Raw genomic sequence first — 13,544 nt, 5'->3', positions numbered from 1 at the left:
GATAGACCGCAGGGACAGGGGCCGGCTCGTGGTAAGCAGCAGAACAACAGAGCACTAAATCAGGACGTTTTAAAGTCTGTTCCACTGAGGGACATCACTCCAGAGGCTAAACTGGGGTGAAGCCCACATGGGGTGAGTGGCCCCAGGCCCGGCAGGGTCACAGAAGGATACGGAGTGTCTGGGTGTCACAAAGCTTGCAAGTATTAGAATAGGGAAGCCGGCTACAGAGACAGAGCTGAGGAGTGAGCTCTCATCTCGGGGTTACCTTGAACTGGTCACAGGCTGTGTGAGCTTGGAGCACAGCCAGAGACCAGGGAGACGGGAGTGATTGGGCACTCTTCTCTGAGGGAGCACTGAGGAGTGGGGCACTAAGTTCTCGGCTCCTCCAGGCCGGAGACTGGGAGGCTGCCATTTTCATTCCCGTCCTCCGGAACTCTACAGAAAGTGTTAAGGGAACAAAAGCTCCCAAAAACGAACCTGAGCAGATTACTTAGCCCGGCCCCTGTAAGGGTGGTACAATTCTGCCTTGGGCAAAGACACTTGAGAATCACTACAACAGGCCCCTCCCTCAGAAGATCAACAAGAAATCCAGCCAGGACCAAGTTCACCTACCAAGGAGAGCAGGTTCAATACCAAGGAAAGCTGTGGAATTCCAGAGGAGGAGAAAGCAAAGCACAGAACTGATGGCTTTTTCCCCATGATTCTTTAGTCTTGTGGTTAATTTAATTTTTTTTTCAATTTTTTTTCTTTTTTCTTCTTCTGCTATTTTTTTAACTTTTGCCCTTTTCTTTTTTTAACATTTTTAACTAGTTTATCTAATATATATATATTTTTTCTTTTTATATTTTTTCTTTGTTTGTTTTCTTTTTTAAATTTTTTTTATTAAATGAATAATAAATGAACCTCTTTTTATTCTTTTTCTCTCCCCCATGATTGGGTCTTTTCTGATTTGGTTAAAGCAAATTTTCCTGGGGTCTTTCCTGGGGTCACCTTTTTAGTATTTTACTTGTTCCTCCATATACTTTTATCTGGACAAAATGACAAGGCGGAAAAATTCACCACAAAAAAAAAGAACAAGAGGCAGTACTGAAGGCTACAGTCATAATACAGACATTGGTAATATGTCAGATCTAGAGTTCAGAATGATGATTCTCAAGGTTCTAGCCAGTCTCAAAAAAGGCATGGCAGATATTAGAGAAACCCTCTCTGGAGATGTAAAAGCCATTTCTGGAGAAATAAAAGAACTAAAATCTAACCAAGTTGAAATTTAGAAAAAGCTATTAATGATGTGCAATAAAAAATGGAGGCTCTCACTTCTAGGATAAATGAGGCAGAAGAAAAGAATTAGTGATATAGAAGACCAAATGACAGAGAATAAAGAAGCTGAGCAAAAGAGGGACAAACAGCTACTAGACCACAAGGGGAGAATTCGAGAGATAAGTGACACCTTAAGATGAAACAACATTAGAATTATTGGGATTCCAGTAGAAGAAGAGAGAGGGGAGCAGAAGGTATATAGGTATATTGGAGAGAATTATTGGAGTAAATTTCCCTAATATGGCAAAGGGACCAAGCATCAAAATTCAGGAGGTGCAGAGAAGACCCCTCAAAATCAACAAAAATAGGTCCACACTCCGCCACCTAATAGTAAAATTTACAAGTTTTAGTGGCAAAGAGAAAATCCTGAAAGCAGCCCGGGAAAAGAAGTCTGTAACATACAATGGTAAAATTATTAGATTGGCAGCAGACTTATCCACAGAGACCTGGCAGGCCAGAAAGAGCTGGCATGATATACTCAGAGCACTAAATGAGAAAAACATGCAGCCAAGAATACTCTATCCAGCTAGGCTATCATTGAAAATAGAAGGAGAGATAAAAAGCTTCCAGGACAAACAAAAACTGAAAGAATTTGCAAACACCAAACCAGCTCTACAGGAAATATTGAAAGGGGTCCTCTAAGCAAAGAGAGAGCCTAAAAGTAGTAGATCAGAAAGGAACAGAGACAATATACAGTAACAATATTATCTTACAGGCAATAAAATGACACTAAATTCATATCTCTCAATAGTTACCCTGAATGTTAATGGGCTAAATGCCGCAATCAAAAGGCACTGGGTATCAGAATGGTTAAAAAAAAAATCTATATGTTGCCTACAAAAAACTCATTTTAGATGCGAAGACACCTCCAGATTTAAAGTGAGGGGGTGGAAAACAATTTACCATGCTAATGGGCATCAGAAGAAAGCTGAGGTGGCAACCCTTATATCTGATCAATTAGATTTTAAACCAAAAACTATAATAAGAGATGAGGAAGGACACTATATCATACTCAAAGGGTCTGTCCAACAAGAAGATCTAACAATTTTAAATATCTATGCCCCTAACATGGGAGCAGCCAACTATATAAACCAATTAATAACAAAATCAAAGAAACACAATAATACAATAAAATAAACAACAATACAATAATAGTAGGGGCCTTTAACACTCCCCTCACTGAGATGGACAGATAATCCAAGCAAAAGATCAACAAGGAAATAAAGGCCTTAAATGACACACTGCACCAGATGGACATCACAGATATATTCAGAACATTTTATCCCAAAGCAACAGAATACACATTCTTCTCTAGTGCACATGGAACCTTCTCCAGAATAGATCACATCCTCGGTCCTAAATCAGGTCTCAACTGATATCAAAAGATTGGGATCATTCCCTGCGTATTTTCAGACCACAATGCTTTCAAGCTAGAACTCAATCACAAGAGAAAATTTAGAATGAACCCAAATACATGGAGACAAAAGAGCATCCTTCTAAAGAATGAATGGGTCAACCAGGAAATTAAAGAAGAATTGAAAAAATCATGGAAACAAATGATAATGAAAACACAACTGCTCAAAATTTGTGGGACACAGCAAAGGCAGTCCTGAGAGAAAAATATATAGCAGTACAAGCCTTTCTCAAGAAACAAGAAAGGTGTCAAGTACACAACCTAACCCTACACCTAAAGGAACTGGAGAAAGAACAAGCTTTCTTGTTCTTTCCTAAACCCAGCAGGAGAAGAGAAATCATAAAGATCAGAGCAGAAATCAAAGAAATAGAAACCAAAAAAAAAAAAAAATCAACGAAACTAGGAGCTGGTTCTTTGAAAGAATTAATAAGATTGATAAACCCCTGGCCAGAGTTATCCCAAAGAAAAGAGAAAGGACCCAAATAAATGCAATCATGAATGAAAGAGGAGAGATCACAACTAACACCAAGGAAATACAGACAATTATAAGAACATACTATGAGCAACTCTATGCCAACAAATTTGACAATCTGGAAGAAATGGATGCATTCCTAGAGGCATATAAACTACCACAACTGAACCAGAAAGAAATAGAAAACCTGAACAGACCCATAACCAGTAAGGGGACTGAAACAATCATCAAAAATCTCCAAACAAACAAAAGCCTAGGGCCAGATGGCTTCCCAAGGGAATTCTACCAAACATTGAAAGAAGAACTAATTCCTATTCTCCTGAAACTGTTCCAAAAAATAGAAATGGAAGGAAAGCTTCCAAACTCATTTTATGAGGCCAGCATCACCTTGATCCCCAAACCAGACAAGGATCCCATCAAAAAAGAGAACTACAGACCAATATCCTTGATGTACAAAGATGTGAAAATTCTCACCAAAATACTAGCCAAGAGGATCCAACAGTACATTAAAAGGATTATTCACCATGACCAAGTGGGAATTATTCCAGGGCTGCAAGTCATCACCCGCAAATCAATCAATGTGATAGAACACATTAATAAAAGAAAGAACAAGAACCATATGATACTCTCAATAGATGCTGAAAAAGCATTTGACAAAGTACAGCATCCCTTCCTGATCAAAACTCTTCAAAGTGTAGGGATAGAGGGCACATACCTCAATATTATCAAAGCCATTTATGAAAAACCCACCGCAAATATCATCCTCAATGGAGAAAAACTGAAAGCTTTTCTGCTAAGGTCAGAAACACTGCAGGGATGTCCATTATCACCACTGCTATTCAACATAGTTCTAGAAGTCCTAGCCTCAGAAATCAGACAACAAAAGAAATTAAGGGCATCCAAATTAGCAAAGAAGAAGTCAAACTATCACTCTTTGCAGATGATATGATACTATATATGGAAAACCCAAAAGATTCCATTCCAAATCTGCTAGAACTTGTACAGGAATTCAGTAAAGTGTCAGGATATAAAATCAATGCACAGAAATCAGTTGCATTTCTCTATACCAACATAAGACAGAAGAAAGAGAAATTAATTAATCAATCCCATTTACATTTACACCCAATACTATATAATACCTAGGAATAAACCTAACCAAAGAGGGTAAGAATCTATACTCAGAAAACTATAAAGTACTCATGAAAGAAATTGAGGAAGACACAAAGAAATGGAAAAATGTTTCATGCTCCAGGATTGGAAGAATAAATATTGTGAAAATGTCTATGCTACCTAAAGCAATCTACACATTTAATGCAATCCCTATCAAAATACCATCCATTTTTTTCACAGAAATGGAACAAGTAATCCTAAAGAAATATTGAAAAAGAAAGCCAAAGTTGGTGGCATCTTAATTCCGGACTTCAAGCTCTATTACAAAGCTGTCATCATCAAGACAGCATGGTACTGAACAGAAACAGACACAGAGATCAATGGAACATAATAAAGAGACCAAAAATAGACCCTCAACTCTATGGCCAACTAATCTTCGACAAAGCAGGAAAGAACGTCCAATGGAAAAAAGACAGCCTCTTCAATAAATGGTGTTGGGATAATTGGACAGCCACATGCAGAAAAATGAAATTGGACCACTTCCATACACCACACACAAAAATAGACTCAAAATGGATGAAGACCTCAATGTGAGAAAGGAATCCATCAAAATCCTTGAGGAGAACACAGGCTGCAACCTCTTCAACCTCAGCCGCAGCAACTTCTTCCTAGGAACATCACCAAAAGTAAGGGAAGCAAGGGTAAAAATGAACTCTTGGGATTTCATCAAGATCAAAAACTTTGCACAGCAAAGGAAAGAGTTTATAAAACCAAAAGACATCTGACAGAATGGGAGAAGATATTTGCAAGTGACATATCAGATAAAGGGCTAGAATCCAAAATCTATAAAGAACTTAGCAAACTCGGGGCGCCTGGGTGGCTCACTGGGTTAAAGCCTCTGTCTTTGGCTCAGGTCATGATATCAGGGTCCTGGGATCGAGCCCCACATCGGGATCTCCACTCAGCGGGGAGCCTGCTTCCCTTCCTCTCTCTCTCTCTGCCTGCCTCTCTGCCTGCTTGTGATCTCTGTCAAATAAATAAAATCTTAAAATAAAAGAACTTAGCAAACTCAACACCCAAGGAACAAGTAATCCAATCAAGAAATGGGCAGAAAACATGAACAGACATTTCTGCAAAGAAGACATCTAGATGGCCAACAGACACATGAAAAAGTGCTCCACATCACTCAGCATCAGGGAAATACAAATCAAAACCACAATGAGATACCACCTCACACCAGTCAGAATGGCTAAAATTAACAAGTTAGGAAATGACAGATGCTGGAGAAGATGTGGAGAAAGGGGAACCCTCCTCCACTGTTGGTGGGAATGCAAGCTGGTGCAACCACTCTGGAAAACAGCATGGAGGTTCCTCAAAATGTTGAAAATAGAACTACCCTATGACTCAGCAATTGCACTACTGGGTATTTACCCTAAAGATACAAACGTAGTGATCCGAAGGAGCACGTGCACCCAAATGTTTATAGCAGCAATGTCCACAATAGCCAAACTATGGAAAGAACCTAGATGTCCATCAACAGATGAATGGATAAAGAAGAAGGGGTATATATACACAATGGAATACTATGCAGCTATCAAAAAAATGAAATCTTGCCATTTGCGATGACGTGGATTGAACTAGAGGGTATCATGCTTAGTGAAATAAGTCAATCGGAGAAAGAAAACTATCATATGATCTCCCTGATATGAGGAAGTGGAGATGAAACATGGGGGGGTTAGGGGGAGTTGGAGAAGAATAAATGAAACAAGATGGGATTGGGTTGGAGTCAAACCATAAGTGACTCTTAATCTCCCAAAACAAACTGATGGTTGCTGGGGGAGGTGGTTTGGGAGAGGGGGGTGGGGTTATGGGTATGGGCTATGGTGAGTGCTGTAAAGTGTGTAAACCTGGCGATTCACAGACCTGTACCCCTGGTGATAAAAATACATTATATGTTTATAAAAAAAATAAAAAATAATTTTTTTTAAAAAAGTGCTAACTTTTTACATGGTAAGCTTCTTGTACTTATTTAAATGAGTTCAATGTTAGTTTTCTCTAAAAATCTCAAACCATAAATGACTCTTAATCTCACAAAACAAACTGGGGGTTGCTGGGGGGAGGTGGGATTGGGAGAGGGGGAGCGGGCTATGGACATTGGGGAGGGGAGGCGAACCATAAGAGACTATGGACTCTGAAAAACAACCTGAGGGTTTTGAAGGGTCAGGGGTGGGAGGTTGGGGGAACAGGTGGTGGGTGATGGGGAGGGCACGTTTTGCATGGAGCACTGGGTGTTGTGCAAAAAGAATGAATACTGTTACGCTGAAAAAATAAATAAAAAAAAAATCTCAAAAAAGATTATCAAAGAACTGATTAGGTTAATTAGACTGGGGATTTCCAGCTGCTGCATTGTTGCTTGCTAGGAACCATAATAAAACAATTAGGATTAATAAAAAATCTGCATGATTGATTAGGATATATAAGCTAGCACGTGATTGTCATAGCTAATAACTCTGAGCTTAAGTGTTACCTCTGATCAGCCCATGCTGTCATGACACAATTGGACAATTTTGAAACATTGCTGAAGTTATGATACTAAAGCATGCATTCTGTAATGGGCTTTTCTAATGTTTAGGTTTTCAGCCTTGCCTGGGCTGAAATGGCTGTTCATTTCTGTGCTCCTTTTGACCTGAGATAAATTTCAATGCTACAACAAGGTAACTTGGTAACATGGCTGCAGAGAAATATTCATGCACCAATATCCTCAAACTTCATTTAGAATATAGTCTGGCTACCGAAAAGACTTAAAAGTAAAAATCAAGCCAAATCAAACAAAGGAAAGCAAGAGATCACAATCAACTATAAAAATAAGCCACTGGGAATCTAGTAGTCTGTTTCATTCAGATCCTGATGTGTTTTTTTTTCTTAAGATTTTATTTATTTATTTGAGAGAGATCACAAGTAGTGATCACATCTAGATCTAGGACAAGAGGGTATAACCAACGTAACTTTTGTTTCTCTAACTTGATTTTCTAGGACCAATAAACACCAGTTATATTCTTAATAGTTTCTCTACTTCATTCAGGGTTCTTTTCCAAGAAAAAGCCAAGGGTGACCTTTGAAAAAATTATAGTAGCCAAAGTTTGACTTTAAGGGTTCTATATCTCATTGGTAGTTAAGCTTTTCCTCTAACTTTCTTTCAGTAATTCCTTGCTCTATGCCTCAACTTTTCTCAATCCACTGCACCCTTTCCCCTAATGATAATACAGAGATTCTGATCATCAGGTCTAGATGTTTCTCAGCCTCATTGTCCCTCTTTTCCCCTTAGTTGAGTACACTCAACCTGTAACTGCGAATTTATCCACTTTCTTTTTTTTTCCACTTTCTTTCTTTTTGTTTTTAAGATTTTATTTATTTATTTGTCAGAGAGAGAGGGAGAGAGAGCGAGTGAGCACAGACAGACAGAGTGGCAGGCAGAGGCAGAGGGAGAAGCAGGCTCCCTACCAAGCAAGGAGCCCGATGTGGGACTTGATCCCAGGGTCCTGGGATCGAGGAGAGACAGGGAGAGAGAGCAAGTGAGCACTGACAGAGTGGCAGGCAGAGGCAGAGGGAGAAGCAGGCTCCCTGCTGAGCAAGGAACCTGATGTGGTACTCGATCCCAGGACGCTGGGATCATGACATGAGCTGAAGGCAGACGCTTAACCAACAGCCACCTAGGTGTCCCTGTAACTGTAAATTTAATCTCTGACCTAATGTACAAATAATTAGAAAGACATGACACTTCGGTTCCACAAAGCTCAGCATTCAAGAAAAATGAAAAAAATAATAACAAGAACACATAATCCTAACAGTTTAATATAACTGAGACATTTTTATATCATTTTGCTCATAGTTTACCTATCAGTTTTTGTTCTTGTTTTCCCTTAATTTTACATCATAATTATTTATACTTTCACAGTCTTAATGATTAGTACTTTAATATGATTTTTCTTTTGACATGCTTATATACCAAAATGTTCTAAATCATTTTACTAACAAATTAATGATGCCTGGTATTTTCTTCCATAGGTAAACATTTCTTTATTTTTTATTTTTTTTAACTTTAAGTTTTTATTTAAACTCCAGGTAATTAGTGTACTATGTTACATTAGTTTCAGGTGTACAATATACTGATTCAATAATTCCATACATCACCCAGTGCTCATCACAAGTGCACTCTTTAATCCCCATCACCTATTTCATCTATCCTCCCACACATCTCCTCTCTGATAATCATTAGTTTGTTCTTTATAATTAAGATAATATCTGGTTTTTGGTTTGTCTCTCTCCCTCCCTCTTTTTCCCTTTTATTCATTTTTTTCTTAAATTCCACATATGAATGAAATCATATGGTATTTGTCTTTCTTTGACTGACTTATTTTGCTTAGCATAATACTCATTAGTTCCATCCCTGCTGTTGTAAATACCAAGATTTCATTCCATTTTTTAAAAATATTTTATTTATTTATTTGACAGACAGAAATCACACGCAGGTAGAGAGGCAGGCAAAGAGAGAGAGAGTAGGAAGCAGGTCCCCACTGAGCAGAGAGCCTGGCATGGGGCTCGATCCCAGGACCCCAAGATTATGACCTGAGCTGAAGGCAGAGGCTTTAACCCACTGAGCCACCCAGGTGCCCATGATTTCATTCTTTTTTAATGAATAATATGTGTGTGTGTGTGTGTGTGTGTGTGTGTGCGTGTGTGTGTGTGTTATAATGTTGCTGTAAACGTTGGGGTGTATGTATCCCTTTGAATTTGTATTTTTGTATTCTTTGAGTAAATACCCATTAGTGCAATTGCTGGGCATAAAGTAGCTCTATTATTACTTTTTGAGGAATCTCCAAACTGTTTTCTACAGTGGTTGCACCAGTGTAAATTCACACTAACAATGCAAAAGTGTTCCTTTTTTCTCCTCATACTTGCCAACACCTCTTGTTTCCTGTGTTATTCACTTAGCCAGTCTGACATGTGTGAAGTGACACCTCATTATAGTTTCGGTTTGCATTTCCCTGATGGTGAGTGATGTTGAGCAACTTTTCAAGTATCTGTTGGCCATCTGTATGTCTTCTTTGAGAAATATTTGCTCATGTCTTCTGCCCATTTTTTATTTGGATTATTTATTTTGGAGGTGTTGATTTGTATAAGTTCTTTATTTTTTTTTAATTCTAATCCTTTATTGGATATGTTATTTGCAAATATCTTCTCCCATTCAGTGGGTTGCCTTTTAGTTTTGTTGACTATTTCATTTGCTTTGCAGAATCTTTTTATTTTTGCTTTTATTTAAAGCAATTTAAATATTATTTTTTGTCCTAATATTATTTTTGTTTTGTTTCCTTACCTCAAGAGACATCTAGATAACTTGGCTGCTCATGATGTCCAAAAGGTTATTGCCTGTGTTCTCTTCTAAAGTGTGTATGGCTGCACGTCTCACATTTAGATCTGTAATCCATTTTGAATTTATTTTTGTGTATAGTGCAAGAAGTGGTCCAGTTTCTTTCTTTTGCATGTGGCTGTCCAATTTTCCCAACACCATTTGTTGAAGAGATTGTCTTTTTTCCATTGGATACTCTTTCATGCTTTGTCAAAACTTAATTGATCATATAGTTGTGGGTTTATTTCTGGGCTTTTTGTTCTGATCCATTGATCTATGTGTCTGTATTGTTTTGATTACTACTGCTTTGTAATATAACTTGAAGTCTGGAAGTGTGATGCCTTCAACTTTGCTTTTCTTTTTCAAGATTGCTTTTGCTATATGAGGTCTTTTGTGGTTTCATACAAATTTTAAGATGGTTTGTTCTACCTCAGTGAAAAATAAAAATATGTTAGTATTTTGATAAGGATTGCATTATATATATAAGTTGCTATGGGTATTATAGGCATTTTAACAATATTTGTTCTTCCAATTATGTCATCTTCATTTTTTTTTCATCAGTGTTTTATAATTTTCAGACTACAGGTCTTTCACCTCCTTGGTTAGGTTTATTCCTAAGTGTCTTATGGACTTTGGTACAATTGTAAATGGTATTGTTTTCTTAATTTCTCTTTCTGCTGCTTTATTATAGATATATAAAAATGCAGCATATTTCTGTATATTGATTTTGCATCCTGTGACTTTACTGAATTCACTTATAAGTTCTAGCTGTTTTGTGGCGGGGCCTTTCAGACTTTCTATATGTAGTATCTTGTCATCTCCAAAGGGTCAAAGTTCTACACCCTTCTTATCAACTTGGATGTCTTTTTTTTTTAAAGATTTTATTTATTTATTTGACAGAGAGAGATCACAAGTAGGCAGAGAGGCAGGCAGAGAGAGTGAAAGGGAAGCAGGCTCCCTTCAGAGCAGAGAGCCAGATGTGGGACCCGATCCCAGGACCCTGAGATCATGAGCTGAGCCGAAGGCAACGGCTTAAACCACTGAGCCACCCAGGCACCCCAACTTGGATGTCTTTTATTTCTTTCTGTTGTCTGACTGCTGCAGTTAGAATTTCCAGCCCCATGTTGAATAAAAGTGGTGAAAGTAGACACCTTTGTCCTGCTCCTCACCTTAGGGGAAAGGATCTAACTTTTTCCCCATTAAGAATGATGTTAGCTGTGGAGTTTTTATACATGCTCTTTATTATGTTCAGGTATGTTCCCTCTAAACCTACTTTGTTGAGGTTTTTTAACATGAATGGATGTTTTACTTTGTCTCTATAGGTAAATACTTCAATGGATGTCTTAATGTATTTTTTTTATTCTACTGTTAAATTATTTTCTAAAGAGAACACCTAGCAGTGAGGTTACTAGGTCAAAGAGTATGTATATTTGTAACACATAATTGACATTGTCATCTCGCTTTCTAAATGGCTTATTCCAACTTGTAATGCCACTTAAGTTGAAATACATTAACACAAGTTATTACCCTTATAACTATGTTTGTGTATTTGTAAATTATCAAAATTACTTTTAGTGAGGATTCACTTACCAACATATTCACACACCAGTTTTCCATTATGGGAAGTATATGCTCAAATCTTATGTCCATTTTTCTATTGAGAACTTGATGTTGTTTATATAAACTTGAATATATTCTTTATATATCATACATGCAAACATTGTGTGTAAACCATGTAAATATTTTCCACAATTTCTAGCTGATTTTGTATTATTTAATTATTTTCTGGTTTTTAATTTTCATATTCAAATATGGGTTTAAATGCAAATATGGTTTCAAACATGAGGATTGTAATGTTCATTACTACAAAGAGAAAATATTTTTGCACAAATTTAAGTATTTTCTGTTCGATTTCTAAAATTGATGAATCTTTTCTAATCCACCTAGAATATACATTATACTAGTAACTTAAAAAATCCTTAAAATCACAGGTTTTACCATGCTAAAACCAGGTTTCAAATTCATGTTGTTACTTAAGGATTAAAGGCCTAAATGTGAGACCTGAAACTATAAAACTCCTAGAAGAATACATAGGCAGTAATTTCTTTGACACCACCTATAGAAGGATTTTTCTAGATATGTCTTTTCAGGCAAAAGAAACAGAAGCAAAATTAAACTATTGAAACTACACTAAAATAAAAAAGCTTTTCACAGTGAGGGGAATCATCAACAAAACAAAAGGGCAACTAAATGGGAGAAGATATTTGCAAATAATATACCCAGTAATTGCATTCCTTAATTGCCATCAACTATTTCATCCATATCCCCACCCCCACTTCCCTCTGGTAAACATCAGTTTTCTCTAAAGTTAGGAGTCTTTTCTTAGTTTGTCTTTCTCTCTCTCTCTTTTTTTCCTACTTTAATCATTTGTTTTGTTTCTTAAACTCCACATATGAGTGAAATAATATGGTATTTGTCTTTTTCTGACTGACTTATTTCACTTACCATTATACCCTTTAGCTGCATCCATGTTGCTGCAAATGGCAAAATTTCATTCTTTCTTATGGCTGAATAATATTCCACTACATATTTACGTAATATATATTTTCTAAAATATAATATATATGTCCTCTTTCCTATCCATTCATCAATTTAATCAATCAAGGGACACTTGGGGTGCTTCCGTATCTTGGATATTATAAATAATGTTGTGATGAACATAAGTGTTCTTGTATCCCTTTGAATTAATATGCTTATATTCCTTGGCTAAATATTCAGTAGTACAATTGCTGGATCATACGGTTCTATTTTTAACTTTTTAAGTAAGTTCCATACTGTTTTCCACAGTGGCTGCACCAGTTTGCATTTCCAAAAGTGCAAGAGGGTTCCTTTTTCTTTACATTCTTACCAATGTCTGTTGTTTCTTGCATTGTTAATTTTAGCCATTCTGACAGGGGTGAGGTGCTATTGCATCATAGTTCTGAGGCTTGTGTTGGAATTCTAATGAGGATTGCACTCCATGTGTATGACACTTTAAATAGTATTGACACCTTAACTACATCAAGTCTTTGTATGCATGGACACAGGATGTCTTCCCTTTTAGATCTTCAATTTCTTTCAACAATGTTCTGTGCCTTTTAGTGTAAAACTCATTAACCATCCTGGTTATATTTATCCATAGGAATTTTACTTTTCTAGATGCTGCTGTAAATGAAATTGTTTTCTTAATTCCTTTTTTAGATTGTTCATTGCTGGTATATAGAGACACAATTGATTTTTATGTTTATCTCATATCCTATAATGTTGCTGAATTAATTAATTTGTTCTAATAACTTTTTTTGGATTCTTTAGGATTTTCTATACATTCACTATGTTATCTGTGAATACAGATATTATAATTTTTCCTTTCCATTCTGGATTCCTTTTATTTGTTTTTACTGTCTAATTGCTCCTGCTAGAACTTCCAACACAATGTTGAGTAACAATGGTAAAACATGCATCCTTGTCCTGTTGCTGATCTTAGGGACAAAGTCTTAATCCTTTCGCCATTGAATATAATGTTAGTTGTGGATTTTTCATAGATGTTCTTTATCATGTTGAGGAAATTCCCTTCTATTCCTATTTTTTGGGTGTTTTTATTGTAAAAACATTTTGAATTTCTTAAATGTATTTTCTCTACTTTGTTGTTCTATTAGTGTGATGTATTATACTGCTTGATTTCCTTATGTTGGACCATCATGCATTCCAGAAATAATCCCACTTGATCATGGTATACAACTCTTTTAATACTCTGTTGGATTGGGTCTAATAACAAAATGTAGAGT

Source organism: Meles meles, chromosome X (assembly GCF_922984935.1).
Source record: "Meles meles chromosome X, mMelMel3.1 paternal haplotype, whole genome shotgun sequence".
Lineage (NCBI taxonomy): Eukaryota > Metazoa > Chordata > Mammalia > Carnivora > Mustelidae > Meles > Meles meles.
The sequence above is the reverse complement of the archived record's forward strand: the minus strand, read 5'-3'. Positions refer to the sequence as shown.